The 3,771-nt window shown below is 40.3% G+C and overlaps 1 pseudogene; it reads left to right on the top strand.

The window, feature by feature from the left end:
- Window positions 1-2,646: 2,646 nt before the first annotated feature.
- LOC101563473 lies at window positions 2,647-3,569 on the top strand (annotated as a pseudogene).
- Window positions 3,570-3,771: the final 202 nt, after the last annotated feature.

Below are 3,771 nucleotides of genomic sequence, written 5' to 3'. Positions count from 1 at the left end.
CATCTTCAGTATATGCTTTTTCGTTAGTGTATAGTTCATTCCCACTTAATGCAACTATGTATGAGGTAGGACATTTCCCATTTTAATTTAGAAGGGGTACTTATTTTCTACTCTGTATTTTATTTCCCTATTGTTTCTTTGGCTATGTGTTTTCAAGTTATTTTCTCACAAGGTGTGATTGTTAAGTTCGTCAACTTTTTTGGCTGGGAAATACCTCAGGAATTAGCGAAGCACATTTCTGGGCACATTAGCATTTGTAGGCCATGGGGTCTATCTTTGGGTATGTATGTGCTTACCAGTCCCTTCCTCTCCTGTGTTCTTCTGTGCTCTGCTTCGTGGGACCATGCAGTGAACGGTTTGCTGTGCCACGCCTAGAGCCATGACATTTCTGCTCTGGAGCCTACAGACTGCAGACTTAATCTCTGAAGCCGTGAGCCACAGTAAATCTTCCTTCCTTTATGGCATAGATGTTGGTTATTTTCTCTATAATGGCAAAGCTGACACCTACAGAGGGTTCTCTGGGGCTAACGACATTCAAACAATCATGGTAAATTTGATTTACCATAGAGCTCCCTACCATAGTCCCTTGACCCTCTTTTGTGTTATTACTATCACATGAATTACATAATTCTATATCATAAGCATACCAACATAGTTTCATAATTATTGGTTCAAGTAGTTGTCTTTTAAATCAGATGGGAGAGTTGCAAATAAATATACACTTGTACTGTACTGTGTTTTGGGAAAAACAATTTTCTCTGTGTTTTCACTCACAGCACTTGATATTTTCATAACTCTCCTATACCATGTTTGGGGGTTTTGCACAACAGTGTATCTCAGTTCAATTCTCCATTGGACACTAACTGCTACAGTGTCAATTCTGACATTGTCCACCTGAAGTTAGCGGCAAATCTCACTAGTAAAAGGGTTCAGTCCCACAAAACAGTATTCGTCTTCTGACATCAATCACTGTGCTTCTGACGATTAGCTCTAAATCAAAGACTCTCCCAGCTCCTTCTATGGCTAATTATTTGCTTAAATGGCTCAGAGAGTGCAAGCAAATGATGTGTCACTGGATGATCAGTTTATTATAAAAGGATTCAATTTGAAACTAGCCAGATAGAGGAGGCACATATGGCAAGGTATGTGGAAAGGAACATGGAACTTTCATGCTCTCTCCAGGAAGACCACTCTCTCAGTGTCTCCACATGTTTTCCAAACCACAAGTTCTCTGAACCTCATGCCTTTGGTTTTACAGGGTTTCATTATGTACATATGATGGATGAAGTAATCAGGATTGGACATTGCCTCAGTCTTCTGCTTTCCCACTTGCCCCAGATGTCAGAAAGTTCTAGTCTTCTAATCACATGATTGGCTCTCCTGGAAACCACCCCCATTCTGAGGTACTGGAAGCCTTAAGTCACTTAGTCACCTAAGCAACATTCAAAAGGATACTTTTCACACTGAAGTGTTCTGTAGTTTTAAGGGTGTTGTACCAGGAAAGGAGAACAGAAGCCAAATATATATTTATTGTAAATCTTGAAGTTGCTTACCATTTTTTATATTTACCAATATACTTATGCTCTTATTTCTTTGTGTAGATTCAAGTTACTATCTAGTGCCTTTTAATCAGCATGAAGTACAGTATTCCTTTTACTGTTTCTTCTAAGGTACTGCTAACAATCCTCTCAGATTTATTTAAATAATGTCTTAATTTCTTCTTTTTGAAAGAAAGTTTTGCTGGATATAGAATTCTTGCTTGAGAGCCTATTCCATTCAACACTTTGACTATGTCATTGTTCTACTTTCTGATCTTCATAATTTCTGATAATGAGTTAGCTGTTCATCTCATTAAAAGATTAAAAGTCCCTTGTATGTAAGGAGCCTTTTTCTTGCTGCTTTTAAGATTTTTTAACCATCCAATAGAAAAGTATAAAAATGAGGTATATAAAGTAAAGCCATATTAATATGCTGAGCTGTGAAAGGCTCAAGTGGACGACTTCTGTGGATAACCCACTGCTATTGTGGACTGCTGGACTGTGTTGGATTGTTTTGATGAATTCACGCTCCTATAGTATTTAGATGCCAATGGAATACCCATCTCTGACAGGACTGAATAAAAAAAAAGGGGATACAAAGGAAGCACCATTTTGTATCTGTATATACAGAATAGTTAGGATAGATATACAGCTACTTTCTCTTAATTCAATGAGAAGAAAGATGTGCACTAATAGTGTTTGGACAGGATATCCTATCTGCATCTTGTACTATGGATAACCATTAAGAAGATAACAAGGTACAATGCATTGATTATTGAAACTGTCCAGTACATCAGTTTTGAAACTGTCTCATTGCTATTTATTTCTCAATAAAAAAATAAAAATAAAGATTATTTTAAAATCTTTTGATAACGCTGGGCAGCTGCCATTACAGGGCCGAGCTCCAGAGCTAGGGGAGCTGAGGAGGAGGCGCAGCTGCCTGCGGCCGAGCACCGCAGGGAGAGCCAGCGAGCGTACTTTAGTGTCCAGCGACCATCAGGGACCACAGAAACACTCCAGGAACTGGTGGTGGCCTATACATGTGGCCCATGTGCGAGCTGCGGTGCGGGAGCAGTGCGGAGCGGCAGCCGGTTTGGTCGGTGGTATCATGGACGAGAATGTGTTCACCAAGGAGCTGGACCAGTGGATCGAACGGCTGAACGAGTGCAAGTAGCTGTCCGAGTCTCAGATCAAGAGCTTGTGCGAGAAGACTAAAGAAATCCTGACCAAAGAATCCAACGTGCAAGAGGTTGGATATCCAGTTACGGTCTGTGGAGATGTACATGGGCAGTTTCATGATCTCATGGAACTGTTTAGAATTGGTGGCAAATCACTAGATACAAATTACTTGTTTATGGGACACTATGTAGACCGAGAATATCATTCAGTTAAAAGTTATACTGCTTGTAGCTCTTCAGGTTCATTACCGTGAATGCATCACTATTCTTCGAGGGAATCATGAGAGCAGACAAATTACACAAGTTTATGGTTTCTATGATGAGTGCTTATGAAATATGGAAATACAAATGTTTGGAAATATTTTACAGATCTTTTTATCTTCCTCTCACTGCCTTGGTGGATGGGCAGATCTTCTGTCTATATGGTGGCCTCTCTCCATCTATAGATACACTTGATCACATCAGAGCACTTGATCGCCTATGAGAAGTTCCCCATGAGGGTCCAATGTGTGATTTGCTGTGGTCAGATCCAGATGATCGTGGTGATTGGGGTCTATCTACTCGGGGAGCTGGTTACACCTTTGGCCAAGATGTATCCCAGACATTTAATCATACCAGTGGCCTCACGTTGGTGTCTAGAGCTCACCAGCTGGTGATGGAGGGCTATAACTGGTGCCATGACCGGAATGTAGTAACAATTTTCAGTGCTCCAAACTATTGTTATCATTGTGGTAACCAAGCTGCAATCATGGAACTTGATCATACTCTAAAAGATTCTTTCTTGCAGTTTGACCCAGCCCCTTGTAGAGGGGAGCCACATGTCACTCGTCTTATCCCAGACTACTTCCTGTAACAAAATTTTAAACTTGTACAGTATTGCCATGAACCATTTATTGATCTAATGGAAATGGGAAGAGCAACAGTAACTCCAGAGTGTCAGAAAATAGTTAACATTCAAAAAACTTGCTTTCACACAGATCAAAAGATGAGCCACGTAAAAATACAAAGCCTCTTGTCATCAACAGCCTTGACCACTTCAGAATGAACCAGTTCAT

The sequence above is a fragment of the Octodon degus genome, unplaced genomic scaffold (genome assembly GCF_000260255.1).
Source record: "Octodon degus isolate 3935 unplaced genomic scaffold, OctDeg1.0 scaffold00017, whole genome shotgun sequence".
NCBI classification, from domain to species: domain Eukaryota; kingdom Metazoa; phylum Chordata; class Mammalia; order Rodentia; family Octodontidae; genus Octodon; species Octodon degus.
Note: the sequence above shows the minus strand (reverse complement) of the source record. Positions and strands in the feature narration are given on the sequence as shown.